Raw genomic sequence first — 20,686 nt, forward strand, 5'->3', positions numbered from 1 at the left:
AAATTCCGATCTTGTTTATCATTTCTCTTCAAAAAAAACAATGTCTACTGTTCTTATGCTAAGTTTGTAGTGCTTCGTACTTCAAGAAACAGACTTTCATTTCTGCTGATGTGTTCTACAAAGGAAGAGTTTTATTGTTTAAACTTTTGTTAAATGTGTGCTATTAGCACACACTCATATAAAACATTTCACAACAAATTATTGTACATGTAATCGGCCAAAGACTCCCTTTGTTGGACTGGTGGCCCGCTCCCCTCACGGGGAGGATGAAACAATTATTTGAATAAAAAATAATATAAAGTTCACCTACATACACCCCAGCGTCAGTGGGTAGGGTCTGACACATCCCACTCTGATGAGTCAGTGTCAGACCTAAGACGAAACGCTGGTTAATAGAGCAAACGCCTGAAAAGCCTTACATCTGATCTGATGCCGGATGCATGGATCTCATGAACGAACATTGCGAAGGCAGGCTCACAACATCCAGTGCTGATGCAAATGTTCACCATAAGGATGGGATCATTACAGAGTATATTGGCGCAAAAGACTGCAAGAAATTTCCATTTTGCTGAACATTTCATATAGCAGTGTGTTCTCCATTGTTCACCAGCACATTGGATTTTGTAAACTGTATCAAAGATCGGTCCCACGTCTGTTCACAAGAGATGTTTCCAATCGTCACGTATTTTTGGAACAGTAGAGGGCAACGAGTTCCTGCAGCGAATCATCACAGACCATGAAATGTGGGACCACCACTTCAACACCAGAAAACAAAAAACATCGATGGAATGCATGCATAGCACATGACCCCCAGGAAAGGAGGCCAAGATCTAATGTTCAGTAGGAACAGTAATGGCCACAGTGTTATTTGACATGGAGGGTGCGGTGCACAATCAACTCGGCTTCCTAATGACAAACACTGAACCAATTGCTTAAGGGAATTAAACAAAAGGAACATTGAGTGCTGCTGTGATTTTGTTGCACGATAACGCAATACCTCACATGCCCCACTGAATGTCCGAACTGCCACAGCGATTCAAGTGGGAGGTATGGCAACCTCCTCCATACGGTGCAGACTTAAAGACATGTGATTATCATGTGCTTGCTAAGCTGAAAGAGGATCTCGGTAGACGATGAGGAAATGAAAGCAGTTGTCTCGATAGCGCTGGAGGTGATTGACCATTCTGTTTACAGTCTCCATGTGTAGCTGGTTTCATAACTTGGAAGTGTAACTTATTTTTTGATTCACCCTCGTATATTCAATTTCAATATATAATAAAATCAAATATATTCATGGTTGCTGACAAGTATTATAAACAAACTAACTCTGGAACATATTTCCACAAATCCAATAAAATTATATCCAGAAATAGATTTGAGCAATTCTTAAGTTACTGAATATCTCACTCACTACGACCTTATATTACAGAGATCAAGCAAGCATCCTGAGCCTGGTAATGTGCAGGCTGCCTGTTCCGTTTTACTTTAGGCCTACTTAATCTCTGTTGTATATCTACTGCTGAGTACAGCATGAAGTGATAATGCACTACCTCAGCCCATTTGGACACATGACCTTGGGATCCGGTTACCGACACTACTTGCTACTGGTCAAAAGAGGGAGCTAGTGAACACATTCCATATTGTGTAGGATTACAGCTACTTACTTGATTTCTTCTTTGAAACATGGCACCAGTTGGGCAACTGTACTTTCTTCCATTTTTAATTCATATTTAACATCTGCATCAGGCTATAAATAATAAAATTAAAGATGAAACAAGAATAAAAATAAATAAACAAGAAACAGACATTAAAATAAATGTCATAACTGCACAACACAAATATCACTATCTCCCAATGTGTAAAAGTACAAGAATGAAAAGGAGCAAACAAATGTCAAACCAAACAGTGAGATGGGAACAAGAAAAAGAACACAGCACCTGAAGAGAGCAACAAGAATAAACTCCTTTCCATTAGCTGAGTTCTCTGACACACTGGTTCTCATAAGTTCAGTCATTCATTTCATTCCATTCATTTGTACTTCAGAGTAGGTAGTTAAAGTATCCGTAATTTATATTTCGCTCCCTCGATCTTTCAGTATTTATGAGCGGTTAGCTAATAATAATAAAGTTCATATATCCCAGTAATTGCAGTTCAAGTCCCTGGAGGAGTAGTAGTAGTTTTGATAGAAATATTTGAGAAATTATTGTAGACAACCTTGTATTTTTCAGTAGGCCTAATTAAGGACACTTTTATTCTCCGTCCAGTGGAGTAGGGAAAATAATAGTAATCCACCAGCTGTAATAATCACATAACCACATTTCAGTAGAATTGTAGTGAAGATAAGGTATAATATATCAGATAGTATCTTGCCAGTTATATTCGTGTTTTTCTTCGTGTACGGCAATCCTTTCGATACTTAAGCATTTAACCAAACGCAGTGCAGTGTAGTGTAGTGTAGATACATTGTAGTATAGATACAGTACATTTAGATAGTGCCGTATCCTGCCTGCTATATTCATGTGTTATCTTTCATGTGTATCTATTAGACCGTAATACTAATAATAATTTGTCTAAGCATTTAGCTTCGTTGGTAATCTTTGAGTATAGTAGTTCTTGCAAATTTCATTTCTGTTGTGCTTAGTAGTGACATACGGTATGGTACCGGTATCGTAATTAGGATACGTCTGAAAGTAGTTTAAAATTACTGTAGTGTACTGTACAGTAGTATACGAGTAATATCCTATTAGAATTTAGTGTGCTTATTTTATTATTGTAAAATATTTGTGTAGTACTGGTGTAGTAGAGGTATCTGTAGAAACTCTTACTAAAATACTGTTGTTGTAATTAGGATAGGCTTAATTGCAGTTCGGAATTGTGTAGTTCTTGTGTAGGCTATTACTTTTGATATTCAGTAATTAACAGCAGTTTTTATCCTGTTAGGGGTTGTAGGATATAAAAAAAAGAGTAGTATTGTAGTGTAATCGTACATTAATTACCTTATTGTTGTGTACTATCCCAGACAATACATCCCTGCATTCATTTATTTTTTGCAAATAAGTTATTTTATTTTTAATGTAATTTCTTTCCGTAAAGAATGGCTAAGGAGCGCGAGTGTACTTACTGTGGGTGTGGCGAGGCATTGAGGGATATGAGGGAGGAGTTGGAAAGTTTGAGGGAGATAATTAGGATTCTCACAGAAGACAGGAAGGAAGATAGGACTCCCTCAAACAATGTACAGGTTACAGTAGGTGTACAGGAGGGAGGGGAAGGAAAGGGATGAGTTGTAGAAGACAGATGGTCTAATGTTCTAAGGGGAAGGAGATTGCAGGCTAAGGGCACTATTCAGGATCAGAATTCAGGACAGGTGTCTGTGCGAAAATAGGTATGAGTCACTCCAGGTAGAACAACAGAGGGAAGATGAGGGACAGGGAACTGTTGCTGAGATGTGTGGAAGTAGGAGGAAGGGAAAAGGTAGGAAAGGGAAATGTAGAGTAGAGGATAGGAAAAGACAGGTGGAACAGGGTCATGGGAAGGAGAAAAGGGAGGAGGAAGTAGCTTCTGCAGCTATAAAGAAAGATAGGGCTGACCAGGAGGGGAGGGGATCAAATGAGGTGGGTAGGGTTGAGGCTCTGGTCATGGGGGATTCCATCGTTAGACACGTGGGGAAAGTGTGTGGAGGAAAGGGAACCAGGGTAGAATGTTATCCAGGAATTAGGTTCAGGCAGATGTTGAAGAAAGTAGAAGAGAGGGAGGAGGGGAAGGAGAAGGTGGTAGTGTTTCACGTTGGTACCAACAACATAAGGCAAGCTGATAAAAGTACCAACATAGTTGGAGATATGTGGGATCTGGTAAATGCAGCATGGGTGAAGTTTAAGAAAGCGGAGATTGTTATTAGTGGAATACTGTGTAGGAGGGATACTGACTGAAGGGTGATTGGGGATTTAAATGAGACTATGGATTGGGTATGTGGGAAACTGGGAGTGAAATTTCTAGATCCTAATGGGTGGGTAGGAGATAGGGATCTCCGCTCTGATGGCCTTCATATAAACCACAGTGGTACGTATAAGTTAGGAAATTTGTTTGGAAGGGTAATAGGGAGGTACATTCAGGGAAACGGGATGGCCTAGGGAGCCGTGATAAGGGAATAGGGAACTGGAAATCAAGTAGGGATGACATAAAATTGTTAGTGTTGAACTGTGGAAATATTGTAAAGAAAAGAATAGAATTAAGTAATTTAATAGATATATATTTACCAGACATTGTAATAGGAGTTGAATCATGGCTGAGAAATGATATAATGGATGCAGAAATTTTCTCAAGGCACTGGAGTGTGTATCGTAGTGATAGGATAGGAATGGTGAGAGGGGGAGTGTTCATTCTAGTGAAAGAAGAATTTGTAAGCTACAAAAAAGTTAAAGATGAGACACATGAAATTCTAGGTGTAAGGCTCATTTCTAAAGATAATAGGCAACTTGATATATTTGGAGTGTACAGATCGGGAAAGGGTAGCACTGACGCGGATTCGGAATTATTTGATCGGATAGTCAGCTATGTGGGAAACGACATGGAAAGAAATGTGATGGTAGCGGGAGATCTGAATTTGCCAGATGTCAATTGGGAAGGAAATGTGAACGACTGGAAGCATGACCAACAAATGGCAAATAAGTTAATATGGGAAGGACAGCTGATTCAGAAAGTGATGGAACCAACCAGAGGGAAAAATATCCTGGATGTCGTGCTGATAAAACCAGATGAGCTCTATAGGGAAACTGAAGTAATAGATGGTATTAGTGATCATGAAGCTGTTTTTGTCGTAGTTCAAAATAAATGTGATAGAAAGGAAGGTCTTAAAAGTAGGACTGTTAGGCAGTACCACATGGCTGATAAAGCAGGCATGAGGCAGTTTCTAAAAAGTAACTATGATCGGTGGACAACGGTAAATAAAAATGTAAACAGACTCTGGGATGGGTTTAAAGAAATTGTTGAGGAATGCGAAAACAGGTTTGTACCTTTAAGGGTGGTAAGGAATGGTAAAGACCCACCTTATTATAATAGAGAAATAAAGAGACTAAGAAGGAGGTGCAGACTGGAAAGAAATAGAGTTAGAAATTGCTGTGGAAGTAAGGAGAAATTGAAGGTACTTACTAGAAAATTGAAACTAGCAAAGAAGGCAGCTAAGGATAACATGATGGCAAGCATAATTGGCAGTCATACAAATTTTAGTGAAAAATGGAAGGGTATGTATAGGTATTTTAAGGCAGAAACAGGTTCCAAGAAGGACATTCCAGGAATAATTAATGAACAAGAGGAGTGTGTATGTGAGGATCGTCAAAAGGCAGAAGTATTCAGTCAGCAGTATGTAAAGATTGTTGGTTACAAGGATGATGTCGAGATAGAGGAGGAGACTAAGGCCAAAGAAGTAATAAAATTTATATATGATAACAATGACATTTACAATAAGATACAAAAGTTGAAAACTAGAAAAGTGGCTGGAATTGATCAGATTTCTGGGGATATACTAAAGACAATGGGTTGGGATATAGTACCATATCTGAAGTACTTATTTGATTACTAGCTGATGTACCCGTGCTTCGCTACGGGATTCTCAGAAAGACTGACTTTGTGGTTTTCCTAACCTGAAATCAACATAGGTCATTACAAAAACGTAAGTATGAATGTAGCAATTAAAAACAATGCTATCATATAAAATACTCGATCAAATGGAAAGCCGCACATTTTATCACTTTTAACGAACAGTGCTGCGGTTAGATTGCGGTGACAATCTAATAGTCCAAAGTTCCAGAGTTGGGATGACCAGGCCGCAGATTGCCATGAACACTCATCTGCCATTATTCCGCTAAATATGCACACTGTTCATTCCAATCAATGCCTCAGAGTAGGGAATGAATAGCCGAATGCTATGATGATCCAGTGTGTTACGTACCAGTAGTATCAGAAAATTTATAAACCAGGGGAATGGCATGCTAAAGAAGAAAGTTATCTAACTCCCCAGCTACTTCCCATCAATATTCAGACAGGCTGTTACACTCTGTACGACTGGGCGAGTTGACCGTGTGGTTAGCGGTGCGCAGCTGTGAGCTTGCATCCGAGAGATAGTGGATTCAAACCCCATTGTCGGCAGCGCTGATGATGGTATTCCGTGGTTTCCCACTTTCACACCAGTCAAATGCTGGGCCTGTACCTTAATTAAGACCTAAGGCACTCCTAGCCCTTTCCTATCCCATCGTCGCCATAAAACCTATCTATGTCCATGCAACGTAAATCAAATAAAAAGTACTCTGTTCGCAGCAGTAATCCTATCTACCGGAGATGAGGGGCAACAGACGACACAAAGCACATCATGACAAACAATGGTCAGTGTAATGTTATTGTTGATCAATGTTATTAGCTTTCTATATTGTAGGCCTTCACATTTAGTTTTCTTTCGACTCTGTGATTTGTAAAATATTTTATACCATAAACTGTTGTTTCTTATTCTCCGACTTTACATACCGATTTTCATTAAATACTGTTTACCCATTTTCTCGTTACTCGGCGCTGATATGGACTTAGTAACAAAAGTCCAAATTCATTAATATCTTTGTGATCAAAGCCAGTACGGTAACAATGTATAAGACACGAATAATAGGAAATGTAATACCATATAACCTTAGTTATGTAGCATTCATCGATTACACCTCTAATAAGAAATATTTGAGAACTACATTTTAGGCCTTCCCCTAAACTACCATTTCACTCAGCGTGAATAAAATAATTTACAGCCTAGACTATAGCGACTTATTTCTTGACTTTGCATACCGATTTTCATCAAGATAGGACTACTAATAACAACAATATTTGAGAATTAAATGTTAGGCCTTCCCCTAAACTACCATTTTTCTCAGCGTGAATACAATTATTGATAGCCTAGATTGTAGTAACTTATTCCCCAACTTTGCATACCCATTTTCTTTAAAATACTACCACTAATAACATAAATAGTTGAGAATTCAATTTTAGGTCTTCCCCTAAACGACCATTTCACTCAGCGTGAGCAAAATGATTTATAGCCTAGATTGTAGAGGCTCATCCCCCGACTTCACATACCGATTTTCATTAAATTCTCTTCAACCGTTTTCTCGTGATGCATGTACATACATACAGACAGACAGACAGAAATTACGGAAAAGTAAAAAGTGCATTTTCTTGTTACTATGGATATGACCGATACAGAAATACCATTATTTTCAAATTCTGAGCAATGTACTGACAAAACTCTTATTTTATATATATAGATTGTTTGGTCGGAGGAACTATGCCAGATGAATGGAGAGTTGCTATAGTAGCCCCTGTGTACAAAGGAAAGGGTGATAGACATAAAGCTGAAAATTACATGCCAGTAAGTTTGACATGCATTGTATGTAAGCTTTGGGAAAGCATTCTTTCTGATTATATTAGACATGTTTGTGAAATTAATAACTGGTTCAATAGAAGGCAATTTGGGTTTAGGAAAGGTTATTCCACTGAAGCTCAACTTGTAGGATTCCAGCAAGATATAGCAGATATCTTGGATTCTGGAGGTCAAATGGACTGGAAATTTATTGAACGTCTCCCTTGGTAAGTTATTCCAATCCCTAACTCCCCTTTCTATAAATGAATATTTGCCCCAGTTTGTCCTCTTGAATTCCAACTTTATATTCATATTGTGATATTTCCTACTTTTATAAATGCCACTCAAACTTATTCGTCTACTAATGTCATTCCACGCCATCTCTCTGCTGACAGCTCAGAATATACCACTTAGTCAAGCCGCTCTTTTTCTTTCTGTCAATTCTTCCCAACCCAAACATTGCAACATTTTTGTAACCCTACTCTTTTGTCGGAAATCACCCAGAACAAATCGAGCTGCTTTTCTTTGGTTTTTTTCCAGTTCTTGAATCAGGTAATCCTGGTGAGGGTCCCATACACTGGAACCATACTCTAGTTGGGGTCTTACCACAGACTTATATGCCCTCTCCTTTACATCCTTACTACAACCCCTAAACACCCTCATAACCATGTCCAGAAATCTGTACCCTTTATTTACAATCCCATTTATGTGATTATCCCAATGAAGATCTTTCCTTATATTAACACCTAGATACTTACAATGATCCCCAAAAGGAACTTTCACCCCATCAATGCCGTAATTGAAACTTAGAGGACTTTTCCTATCTGTGAAACTCACAACCTGACTTTCAACACTGTTTATCAACATACCATTGCATGCTGTCCATCTCACAACATTTTCAAAGTCACATTGCAGTTGCTCACAATCTTGTAACTTATTTATCACTATAGAGAATAACATCATCCGCAAGAAGCCTTACCTCCGATTCCACTCCTTTACTCATATCATTTATATATATAAGAAAACATAAAGGTCCGATAATACTGCCTTGAGGAATACCCCTCTTAATTATTACAGGGTCAGATAAAGCTTCACCTACTCTAATTCTCTGAGATCTATTTTCTAGAAATATAGCTACCCATTCAGTCACTCTTTTGTCTAGTCCAACTGCACTCATTTTTGCCAGTAGTCTCCCAAGATCCACCCTATCAAATGCTTTTGACAGATCAATCGTGATACATTCCATTTGACCCCCAGAATCCAAGATATCTGCTATAACTTGCTGGAATCCTACAAGTTGAGCTTCAGTGGAGTAACCTTTCCTAAAACCGAACTGCCTTCTATTGAACCAGTTATTAATTTAGCAAACATGTCTAATATAATCAGAAAGAATGCCTTCCCAAAGCTTACTTACAATGCATGTCAAACTTACTGACCTTTTCCTTTATACACAGGGGCTACAATAGCAACTCTCCATTCATCTGGTATAGCTCCTCCGACCAAACAATAATTAAATAAGTACTTCAGATATGGTACTATATCCCAACCCATTGACTTTAGTATATCTCCAGAAATCTGATCAATTCCAGCCGCTTTTCTAGTTTTCAAATTCTGTATCTTATTGTAAATGTCATTGTTATCATATGTAAATTTTATTACTTCTTTGGCCTTAGTCTCCTCCTCTATCTCAACATTATCCTTGTAACCAACAATCTTTACATACTGCTCACTGAATACTTCTGCCTTTTGAAGATCCTCACATACACACTCCCCTTGTTCATTAATTATTCCATCACTATCACATCATTTACTACTTACAAATAGATTACAAACAGTTGTGGTAAATTTAAAAATATAAACTATCAATAGAAAGGCTGCGATAGTGAACTGACTAGAAAAACATTGAATAATTCTAGTGTATTTTAAAGGTATCATGAAATATTAAAACCTAATAAATTACTATGTCTAAAGCTTTTAGGAAACTCATTCCATCTTCACCTCTTTCAGAACATAGTATCATTTAATTGTAACTGTTGTGAAAATCTGGTTAAAAACTTGTGTTAATGTTTTATAGTAAAAGATTGTCAGTAAAAGATCACTGTTGACGAGAATTATTAGTCAAAACCAATGTTAGATTCCCTTCGTAGTTGTATTATTGTTGCTGTTGAATTAGAAGAACAAATTAATGCTGCTTAGTTTAAATAGCTGGAATCTTACAAAAATGAGCTTGTCAAAAGGGGACGTTCAAACTTAAATGATGGATGTGGTCTATAGTCTGCTACAGAATAGCCAAATGCATGTTGAAGTTCAACTTGACTGTTGCAGTGTTCATACAATAGAGGGAAATTTGATTGATCCACCTTTGTTCAATACTTAATATTATGATCACAACATTGTTTATTTATTCAGTACCAGTTTTGGTGTTTATGGACACCATCATCAGCTGAATCAGGTCGTCTGAACAAAGATATACAAGTATGTAGTACATATAATAGACCCTTAGTAATAAGTGACATTAATAGGATGAAGTAAAAATACAATGCTTAAAAGAATGTAAACAAGTTATGTGCTTGTTGGTCAAAGTATAAAATGAAAGTGAAGATATTAACAAATGTTGATCACCAGGAGCGTCAATAATACAACTATGAAGGGAGTCTAACACTGAACTGACATTTCCAGCTCATTAGGACTGCTCCATTAAATGATACTGTTAAGGGGACTCTGTAGATTTTATTGAACTTTTTCTACTACAGTACTACATGAAGTTTTAAGAAGTGTGATGAATTAAGCACATAGTGTTTCAAGACTATTTCTATTTTATAATTTGTTGTTCTTTTCTAAATCCACTTCTTATCATAAGTGACCAAACCGGTTTGCATATGTTTTTATCAGATTGTGGCATAAGACTAGCAAGTCTTAGACTTGTTCAAAATATGAACATAGAGACAGTATATTTTAACACAGTTTTATTGTTATCAATATGGTTTTAAATTGTGATGGATTTGGTGTTGATAAACTTATATGTTTGTCAATTTTTCTACAAACTTTGATTCCGCTGATGATGATGCAATAGTTCAGTATGGAGAAACAATGAAGTTTATTAATTTAAATACCAATGGTTGCTCATATTGGGGGCCTAGAGTATGTATCGTTATTGAGTAATGTTGGTTGCAATAAGGAAATAAAATAAAATATTTTTCAGAAATTTCATTCAAATTAAGGGTTGGACTAAAATACTGTTCCAGGTATATATAGCAACACTCCATAACCTCCAGAAAACTTTGTTTACCTAAGTTCACCAAGACCTCAATGTCATATTCTATAGATGTAAATTTATGCTTTAGATTGTGCAAATACTGGCCTACCGCAGAAAACCTGTTATATTTTATGGCATTAATATGTTCTGTATATCTAATTTGAAAGTTTTGTCCTGTTTGACCTGTGCACCCACAGTCGTTACAACTAAATCTATACACACCCGATTTGGAATATGGATTCGATCAGTACGAAACGAATGTTGTCAAATTCCCTGTTGTTCTCCATCATATAGGTTTCCAAAGAATCCACCAAGATCCCGAGGCCAGAGACCCCATCCTGTTTACAAATGACCTTGTCAAAGAATGAACTAGTTATTATTTCCAAGTAACTTAACAATTTTCATGAAACCTTGTATCTCAAGCTCACTTAACTGACTGTAGGACTTTAGATTCTAGAAAATAATAGGAACGAGCTTATTGGTCCTAATACTTGGGAAAATGTTGACGATGTCAAATGAATGTAAGGTATGGTGAACTTGCAATTTAAAATTGCTTAATTTATTAACGTCCATCAATGATTTTGTGGAGGAACTATATTCTACATCAGTTCCTACATGTCAATGTTCAGTGTTCAGTAACGTCACGCACAAGAAATTTTAACCGTTACAAAGTAATGAAGATATGTGGTGATATTTTCACTTTCATTTTATAATTTGACCAACATGTTCATAAATTGTAAGAATGACTTTTGAGCACCGTTATTTCATCCAATTAATGTTATTTATTATTAAGGGTCCATAATATATACTACAATACTTGTATATCTTTGTTCATATGACCTATTTTGGTTGATGATGGTGTCCAAAGACATCGAACCAGTTCTAAATAAAAATGTTGTGATTGTATTAACAACATACTTTGTATTGAAAAAAGGTGGATCAATTACGCTTTCCTCCATTGTATGTTAATCTCCTTTCAATACAGACCAAATATGAAATTTTTCATTTTAAATACCGTCAATCTCGCAACACAGCCTATGTTGCTGCACAGTATAACATCATGCGTGAATCTTATCTGTGATTCCAGTACTTTACTGGTACCTTATTAGAGGATCAGATAATATTTCACTCACTAATTTCTAACCAGCACCAACTACTTGCCTACATGGAGCTACACTAACCCCTGAAGCTGTATGCTACTTATTGGCTGAAAAGACGTTGAAACTGGATTTATTTCATGCTTTTCGATGGTCTGGGCTCATTCAGCTTTCTTCTTAAGCTTGTTCTATGTTTCATTTTCTGTCCCACGGCTGACATCACTCCCGCACTTTTTCCATCGCAGTGTGACACCCCACGATTAAAAGTGTTTCATTCCATTTCGAAAGCTAGCATTGAAACTATCCTCAATTGCTCCTCTTTGATGACACCTGATTACAGATATCTCTTCCCGTTGATTCTGGTAGCCTCAGCTTTTGTCTTGGAGTGGATTTTCCTATTGTTATTTTTAATACCTTCAACAGTTCACATCATTTTGTCCAGGCTTTCCTTGTGCCTGGTTGAAGCACGGACCCTGACACTGCTGTCAAAAGGAGCATGTGTTGGTCGTCAAGCACACTCATGGTAGCTCCAGTGATATTGGCAAAAAAAGTAAAGAAGTATTCAGGCTGCTTGGGATGCTCATCTCATCAGTCAAGCAGCCTGGCTCCTTGCTGCTTCCTCTCAGAAATCTGGTACATGATTCCTTCCCCTTCGCCTCCAGTTTCCGCATGTGGTATTATGTCTGGGAACAGCTGACTGCAAACACCACAGAAGATGTGTCTTCCTGTGTAAGAAGTAAAGGCACTCTGTAGCATATTATCTCTGCCGAGAATTTCACGCAGTCCAATCATCCCCCTTCATCTACTGGGGTGCAGTTGTGGAAACACATAGAGAAATAATACGAATTGTGAGACAAATTCTTCTTTGTACCAGTACCCATCGAATGAAGTGGTATATGGTGTAATGAAACCCCAGATGTATCAAAAGCGGTTGGCCAAGTGTTTGTACTGTATATTCATTATGCAGTGTGTCAGTGCCACTTTATGGCACGGAAATGTAACAATACGCTTGCAACACAGCTAGGTGAAGTCTTCCATCACAAGTTCTTGTAGCAGAGAGTTTCAAATGACCACACTCTAGGACTCACACCAATACCCTCAAACCCTGACAGTCAGCTGCACAATGAGAAATGAAGTTTTCCATCAATAAGTTCTTATAGCAGAGATTTTCAACTGATCACACTCTAGGACTCACACAATACCCTCAAACCCTGACAGTCAGCTGCAGCATAAGGAATGATGTCTTCCATTTCTAAGCTGTTACAGCAGAGAGTTTTAACAGGCTACACTCTAGGACTCACACCAATACCCTCAAACCCTGACAGTCAGCTGCACAATGAGAAATGAAGTCTTCCATCTTAAGTTCTTATAGCAGAGATTTTCAACTGACCAAACTCTAGGACTCACACCAATACCCTCAAACCCGGACAGTCAGCTGCACAATGAGAAATGAAGTCTTCCATCTCTAAGTTGTTATAGCAGAGAGTTTCAACTGACTACACTCTAGGGCTCACACCAATACCCTCAAACACTGACAGTATACGGCAGCATGAGGAAGAACTGCTGAGTAAATTATTTTATGCCTGTTATTTTTCAGCACTGATTTATATTACAAGTCATAAACATGTAGAAGAATATTTAATTTTCACAACTGCATAGTACTCAATATATTTAAATTTTTAGCGCCAAAATACAAAGCACTTGGAAGCTTACAAATTTCTCAGTACCATTGTGCTACATCTGGTGTGTGACCTCTCAAGAGGCACACAGTGCATTGAAAATGGTAAAACGTATTCCTTCCTGGCTCCAGGATTCTTCCACAACCCCATACATTTTGTCTTGCATTCATTCTTTACCTTAGTTGCATACTGAGAAAACTTAGAAGATGAGTTTTAAAGCCTCTTGTAAATTACGTAGGCACTATTGAGTCTGCATAAGAGCAACATCTCGGGAATTCAACATCCATGGTATTGGCGTGATCAACTACTATAATGTTAGTGAGGGACTATCAATCTTTCCTGATACGGAGTGTACAAGGAAGTTAATGATGGTGATGACAATTTTGTCCAAGTTTCCTCAAATGTAGAAAGTGCTCTGGTATGAGGCAGCCACAATAGCTTTAAAGAAGTCTTTAAGTAAGGTTTCCACGGGCAGTTTGGACAGTGGAACAGATGCTCAATATCTTGAATTGCACCACAGTCGCAGTAAATGTTCTGGGTATAAACCCATCTCCTGAGTGTAGCCTTGGTTCTGGTATTTCAGTTCTTATCCTATTAAGGGTCTTCCAGACAGGCCATGATCACCAGGTGTGTGCTGGAATCGCTTTTGTTGGACAATTCCAGTCAAAGAGTGCAGACTGTTTCTGGAAGTATTGATTCCTAAGAATACTTGGTGTGCCTGGTGCTGGCCTGATACTAATAATGAAACTCCTCCTTGATCTGAGATGCTCTTGTACAGCTGTTTGACCACAGAGAGGATGATGGTTGTCCACCCATTTCTCAGTTTAAGCTGCTACTTTCCATTGTATTCAAGGTGGAGCCATGCCACAAGCAACTTGGCAGCCTAAAACTGCATGCCTTGCGTCATTCAAAGCAATATCCACTTGCTTTTAATGGACAGAGTTGACCCACACAGAACAATTGTACTCAGCGTTTTAGATCATAGAGCTGCTCCCCAGATTGACCCTGTTAAGATTTATTTATTTATTAATACATCCATAACAGGGTATATCCCCAATTACAATGGATGGTACAAAATACATTCAATATATAAATGGTACCTATATGTACAAAATAATATACCGGTATAACAATTAAAAAACCAAGATTGCCTTGACTAAATTAAGAATAATTTAAACACATTTTCAATAAAACATATAAGGTATTAAAGTTAAGAAAGATAAAACAAATGAGCAGAGAAAAAAGAAAAATATTCATAAGAACAGCAAATACACGAACACATATACACTGACTGACAGAGCAAATGCAACACCAAGAAGGAGTGGTCAGAACTTTATGCCAATTGCAGGGTAGACTGACGTCACTGAGGTATGCTCATGATGTGAAATGCGCCGCTGTGCTGCGCACGTAGCGAACGATAAATGGGACACGGCGTTGGTGAATGGCCCACTTCGTACCGTGATTTCTCAGCCGACAGTCATTGTAGAACATGTTGTCATGTGCCACAGGACACGTGTATAGCTAAGAATGCCAGGCCGCCGTCAACGGTGGCATTTCCAGCAGACAGATGACTTTACGAGGGGTATGGTGATCGGGCTGAGAAGGGCAGGTTGGTCGCTTCGTCAAATCGCAGCCGATACCCATAGGGATGTGTCCATGGTGCAGCGCCTGTGGCAAAGATGGTTGGCGCAGGGACATGTGGCACGTGCGAGGGGTCCAGGCGCAGCCCGAGTGACGTCAGCACGCGAGGATCAGCGCATCCGCCGCCAAGCGGTGGCAGCCCCGCACGCCACGTCAACCGCCATTCTTCAGCATGTGCAAGACACCTTGGCTGTTCCAATATCAATCAGAATAATTTCCCGTCGATTGGCTGAAGGAGGCCTGCACTCCCGGCGTCCGCTCAGAAGACTACCATTGACTCCACAGCATAGACGTGCACACCTGGCATGGTGCCGGGCTAGAGCGACTTGGATGAGGGAAGGGCGGAACGTCGTGTTCTCCAATGAGTCACGCTTCTGTTCTGTCAGTGATAGTCACCGCAGACGAGTGTGGCGACGGCGTGGAGAAAGGTCAAATCCGGCAGTAACTGTGGAGCGCCCTAACGCTAGACAACGCGGCATCATGGTTTGGGGCGCTATTGCGTATGATTCCACGTCACCTCTAGTGCGTATTCAAGGCACGTTAAATGCCCACCGCTACGTGCAGCATGTGCTGCGGCCGGTGGCACTCCCGTACCTTCAATTGCTGCCCAATGCTCTGTTTCAGCAGGATAATGCCCGCCCACACACTGCTCGCATCTCCCAACAGGCTCTACGAGGTGTACAGATGCTTCCGTGGCCAGCGTACTCTCCGGATCTCTCACCAATCAAACACGTGTGGGATCTCATTGGACGCCGTTTGCAAACTCTGCCCCAGCCTCGTATGGACGACCAACTGTGGCAAATGGTTGACAGAGAATGGAGAACCATCCCTCAGGACACCATCCGCACTCTTATTGACTCTGTACCTCGACGTGTTTCTGCGTGCATCGCCGCTCGCGGTGGTCCTACATCCTACTGAGTCGATGCCGTGCGCATTGTGTAACCTGCATATCGGTTTGAAATAAACATCAATTATTCATCCGTGCCGTCTCTGTTTTTTCCCCAACTTTCATCCCTTTCGAACCACTCCTCCTTGGTGTTGCATTGTCACTGTCAGTCAGTGTACATTTGAAAAATAATAGTGGCATTACATACATCATATTTCAGTGCTGAATTTTCTCCAATAAATTATTCATTAGAATGCAAAAATTGTTTTAACATTTTTGAAAATAAAGGAAGTGATAAAGCAAAATCTATTTGTCTGCTTTCTGAAGATATTCTGTTATGTACTTCACACATTTTGACAACAGGTGAATGAGGAGGGGCAGTAAAATGTCTGTCTCAAACGAAGAGTTGGTATTGAAGGTGATTCTTTTAAGAAACTCTTGGTTACCTAATATTCCATTAACTGTCTTGTAAAGAAATATCTGTTGAGCTAATATTCTACATGTACTGAGCTGCATTAAACCAAATTCATTTAATAGAGTTCTATAAGAAACTCTCTGATGATATGATGATCGGTTATATTTTTTCAAATATAAATATCGCAAAAATTTGTTTTGTATTTTTTCTATTTTGTTAATTGTACACATGTACTGAGGAGCCCACACTACACAGGCATATTCAAGTTTACTTCTAACAAGATGATTGAATAAGATTTTTAAAGGATATTCAGCACTAAGTTCCCGAGTATTTCTAATAATAAACCCTAATTGTTTAAATCCATCACTTGTAATTTTGTGAATGTGACTGTTGAATGAAATTCTTGAATCAAGCATAACACCCAGATCGTTTACTAAATTACACCTCTGCAAGATCTCACCATTTATACTGTAGCTATTCACAGTCACATTCTTATTACGAGAAAATGTGATCACAAAACACTTTTTAATATTGAAAAAAAGCCTGTTTGCAACACACCATTTGTAACAGTTGTTCAGATCGGTTTGCAATTCCATAGCATCATCATACCCGGTAATTTGCTTATAAATCTTTAAGTCGTCAGCAAAGAATAAGCATTTTTAATATTTTATGACATTCGGTAAGTCATTTATAAATAATACAAAGAACAATGGACCAAGGTTTGAGCCCTGAGGGACTCCAGAATTAACTTTGAACTTGAATGAAGTATTTTGTGCATAAGATACATACTGTTTTCTGTCTAACAGATATGAAGAAAGTAATTTCAGAAACTCAGTAATAATAATGTTATTTGCTTTACGTCCCACTAACTACTTTTACGGTTTTCGGAGACGCCAAGGTGCCGAAATTTAGTCCCGCAGGAGTTCTTTTACGTGCCAGTAAATCTACTGAAACGAGGCTGTCGTATTTGAGCACCTTCAAATACCACCAGACTGAGCCAGGATCGAACTTGCCAAGTTGGGGTTAGAAGGCCAGCGCCTTAACCGTCTGAGCCACTCAGCCTGGCTCAGAAACTCACAAGATAAACCAAATAACGATAATTTTCTCAAAAGAATACCATGATCAATTTTATCAAAAGCTTTTGCAAAATCAGTATAAACTGCATCGATAGGAAGCCCTTCATTCATTGAATCAGGAATATCCTGAATAAAGTTCATAAGATTAGTCGTAGTAGAACGCTTGGGATAAAACCCATGCTGAAATTCTGATACGTATGGTTTGATATGATTAAATATTCTCACATAGAGTATTTGTTCAAAGAGCTTCGCTGGAGCACATATTATTTAGATAGCTCTGTAGTTCTCAATTCTTGAACTATCACCAGATTTAAGGATCGGAGTTATTTTACTTATTTTCCAAATTTCAGGAAATATTTGCGTCTTTAAAATTAAATTATATATGGCACATAAGGAGGTATGTGATCAATTCCCACCGATTTAGATGCCTTAAGTTTGGTTACTGCATCTTTGTACTCATCTTCGCGTATAGGACCCATCTGCAAACTATGAGCACTAATCAATGACGATGACTCGGAGGCTATATATAAAGAAGGCTGGGGTGCATATACAGTTTGAAAATAACATGCAAACGCATTGGCTATTCCTTGCGCAGTTACAAAATGGTTTCCGCCATATGTCATACACTGTTTGAACAAACTATTATTTTGTTTACTTTTTATGAAACCCCAAAACTTTTTCGGATCATTTTTTATATTATCCTGTGACTGTAATATATACAATTTATATGCCCTTGCAATAAGTGTCTTAGACTTTTTTCTTAATTGTTTGTACATGTGAGCACTGTATTCAGAATGCTTCATGTGCTTCCTGTGAATCTCCTTTAATTTCAACATTTTAATTATACCTAATGTAAACCAACAAGGGTACATTATTTTCTTGTTCACTGTTTTTAGGAACATATTTTGTGAAACGGTTATTAAGGAGTTCATAGAAATATCTTACTGCATTGTTGGTGTCTTTACTCAATAGTAAGTGATTCCAGTCATATTTTTGTAACGATGTATACAACTCATAAAAATCGGCCTTCTTGAAATTGTAGATGCTGACAGGTAATATTTTGACTCGCTCAATGTTAGCAACCAGTTCAAAATATAAAGCAGGATGATTAGAATCTTCAGGCACAAGGGGGTAATCTCGTCTGAAAACATTAATATTTCCTACATAGTTGGACAGAACTAAATCAAGTGTTTTACCATTGGCATTTTTTACGTTATTACACGAATTCAGATTGAGTAAAGCAATAAAATTAGCCAGAGCAAGGTATTTTGTTCCACAGTTAAGTAAATTACAGTTACTATCATTGATCAAGGGTAAGTTAAAATCATCCATTACAATAACATTATAATGTTGTATGAATTCGATGTTTTCAGGTACAGAAAAAAATTTATTATAAGTTTCTAAATCAGAGTTTGGTGGAAAGTAAACAGTTACCACGAGATATACCTTTTCACCTAAAATAAATTTAACACAGACACATTTGATGTTCTCTACATCAATTTCTATAGAACAGATTTAAAAGTATTGGCAACAGCTATCAAAACACCATCACCCTTTTTATGAACACGATCCCGACGAAAAACATTATATCTTGTATCAAATATTTCTCCATTATATACGTTTTTCATCAACCATGACTCTGTAACCATAATCACGTCATAATTACTAGCAAGGACACTTGTGTATATGTCACTTATTTTGGTGTTCAACCCTCTAACATTCTGATAGTAAAATGATATTAATTTATCCCTTACAGCCATCTATATCATGCCAAATTCTTAACATCATCAATCGTTCTAAGAGTATATACATAAGAGTCACTTGCTTTCTGCCTAAGTTTAATATTTCCTGCATTATCCACCCACAAATATGCAAAATCTCTCTCCCTTTTCACCTTTCTCGCTTCACTGAAAATAATCGTTCTGTTTAAAGTGAGATTTTGGTTGACATAGATAGGCCCCCCAGAGGTAAGTCCAATGTCAGCACAGCTCAAGTTATGTTTAATCTTACGCCTCTGGAGAAACATACCCCTATCAAATCTTCTAACAAATTTCACGATAACTCCTGCGTGAGTTTGACTTACTGGCTTTTTTAACCTATGACGTGTCAATCATATTATCAGTCACAGTAACATCTAATGCCCGACCTACGTTTTTCACTAAGGAGATCACATCTTCATGTGGCGTTTCAGGAATCCCATGTATTTCCAGTGTATTCCCCCTTCCATATTGGTCTAGGTCATCTACTTGTTGCTATAAGTTGCTGATCTTGTTCTTTAATGCACAGTTCTCTGATTTAAGGCTCTCAATAACGTCCTTACATGATTTCAGTTCTTCTCCATGACAGTTGAGTAAAATAAAGTTTTCTTCCAGTTTCTCATGAACCGAGTTCAGTGATTTACCGAGCTCTACCTCAAGATTCTTACACAATACCTTAACTTCTTTACTAATTGAAAGCAGAAGTCGACATATCTCGCTTACAGTCGGTATATTTTCTACAACTCTACTGCCCTCCTGATCACTCACATTACTACAGTTCTCACAATTACTGCATAACCACATCTCATCATTGGATCGCAAGTTTTCCACGTACTCTTCCGTAAGATTTGCACATGCACTATGAAATAGATTACTGCATAACTTGCACTGAATTACATCCTGACGCGCCACAGCTTCAGAACACACCCATTTTACAACAGGAAATACTTGTGCTCTGTACAGATAAACTTTCGTAATGTTGGCAGTACTTTACAAAAGAAAATATTTTTAAAATCCTCCTATCAATACAATTCAAGTCATCTGTTAGATGAAACAAAGTCTATACATGTTTCAGCCTAATCTCAAGGCCATCTTCAGTAGTAAAACAATTGTTACATAATATACAAACAAATTAAAAAACGTAATGATGTGAAGTGACAGTGATCATGATAAGTGAGTTAAAAACACATTGAGGTGCAAAGTCCTCTCGTCTAATAGATCTTGTTTTACTACTGAAGATGGCCTTGAGATTAGGCTGAAACATGTATAGACTTTGTTTCATCTAACAGATGACTAGAATTGTATTGATAGGAGGATTTTAAAAATATTTTCTTTTGTAAAGTGATAACCGTCAATACGGAATGAGATTCATAACTTGCAATGTTGGCAGTACTCGTTGCAATCGATTCAGAACAATACTCCTTGGAAACATTGAACGTTGAAATTGATAGCAGTTTGTAACAATCGATAGTTCACTTGACGCCACAGA

At 38.1% G+C, this 20,686-nt stretch overlaps 1 long non-coding RNA gene across 1 annotated transcript in view; it reads right to left on the bottom strand.

Moving 5' to 3' along the window:
- Window positions 1–1,662: 1,662 nt before the first annotated feature.
- The window catches only part of LOC136866903 (uncharacterized), a 61,875-nt gene continuing 42,851 nt past the window's right edge, over window positions 1,663–20,686 (bottom strand). Inside the window, exon 3 of the long non-coding RNA XR_010859577.2 lies at window positions 1,663–1,747. This is a non-coding gene — a long non-coding RNA (uncharacterized lncRNA). The remainder of the gene's footprint in view (window positions 1,748–20,686) is intronic.

This window comes from Anabrus simplex, chromosome 3 (assembly GCF_040414725.1).
Source record: "Anabrus simplex isolate iqAnaSimp1 chromosome 3, ASM4041472v1, whole genome shotgun sequence".
NCBI classification, from domain to species: domain Eukaryota; kingdom Metazoa; phylum Arthropoda; class Insecta; order Orthoptera; family Tettigoniidae; genus Anabrus; species Anabrus simplex.